Source organism: Arachis ipaensis, chromosome B03, assembly GCF_000816755.2.
Source record: "Arachis ipaensis cultivar K30076 chromosome B03, Araip1.1, whole genome shotgun sequence".
In the NCBI taxonomy this organism is placed as follows: Eukaryota; Viridiplantae; Streptophyta; class Magnoliopsida; order Fabales; family Fabaceae; genus Arachis; species Arachis ipaensis.
Window position 1 is genome coordinate 82,823,658 of NC_029787.2, and position 1,498 is coordinate 82,825,155.

Consider the following 1,498-nt stretch of genomic DNA (forward strand, 5'->3'; position numbering starts at 1 on the left):
TATTTATGTATATGTAAATATATATGGAATTCCTGTGAGTGTTGTAATTTATATTGTAAGTATGAATGTATCTTTTTTAAGGATTCGGTTAAATTTTTAAACAGGCTCATATTTTAGTATTAAATATTACAAGAGTTGTCGTAATACCCGAGCTATCAGAGTGGCGCAGCCGGAAGCGTGACATTTTGATAGTTAGAGTGTTACAGTATGGTATCAGAGCGGTCATTCCTGTAGAGCCTGAGGAATGGACCGACTATGCTTCAATTGCATACTCTGAGCGTTTATCATGTATTAGGTCTTGTCGAATGACGAGAATTAGAACTTTATGCACATGACAGTCTATTGATTAATGTCATTAGTCTTCCATTGCATAATTCCTAATATTAAGTTTTGCCGACTTAGTACTAGTGAATTATGTATATGGGAGCACTAATGGGTTGTCGTAGACGATATATGAGTAATAGGTAACGCGGTGGGTTTTGGGAACGTTAGAGACTATTTCTCGTGGTTACTCAGTATGTGTCTTATAATTCTGTTGGAGTCAACTTGTTCTTTCCTAGCCCATCTTGAAGTTCTTGTTGCTCTTTTCTTTTGGAAAGTAGTTTGGATTTCCAACCCTATTTCTCTGTTCATATGCATCCTTGTTTGACCCTAATTGCATATGCCTGTTTGAAATCCTTGGTGTATCTATCTTTCTCTATTTAAACCCTTCTTTTGGATTAGTGTATTTTTCTATATGATTTTGATCTTGTTTTGATGCCGCATGCCTTTTTAAGTTCTTATTCCGGGTCTCTTTTTAAAGAAATTATGATTCATAATTTTCTCTTATTTGGCTATGTTTTCAATCAATTTTCAAATTTTTATAAAGTCACTTTTGATTCAATATACATTCATTTATATAAAACTTTGAAAATTTCTTATGCAATTTAAAAACTATTTATTTTTAATACGTCACATGTTCTTCTACTGGTTTAAGGAATTATACTTACTCTAAATACAATTTGATTTTCTAAATAACCTTACTAAAAGCCACGGCTCAGGTTCTTGACAACACTCGAGTTCACTGTGCTATAGCTTCTAGAAGTACAACACTTGGAGATATTGGATAAACAAATAAGTTTATGGGATGCAAGGTTTAGTCGGATTACATTGCATTTTAAATTCACAACGTTACCAGCAAGGCAAACATGCAAACCTCACAGGACTTGTTCTTTTTACGTTGGTACTTCCTTATTGCCTGTTCTAACGATTTAAAAATATACAACGGCCAACGGTATCTCTCTGGATCAGATACATCAAGTACTGTATTGATGTGTCATGGCGAGATGACGTGTTGCACGGTCGGACACAGAAACATCTTCAACACCAGCAGGATGAAATGTCTCCTGAACTCGATCCTATCATCCTCAGTATCCATAGCACATTGGTTAACAAAATGCCTCAGCTGTATAGTTTTCAACCGGTGATATCTTCTTTTTATGGAGACATGGGCAGCATT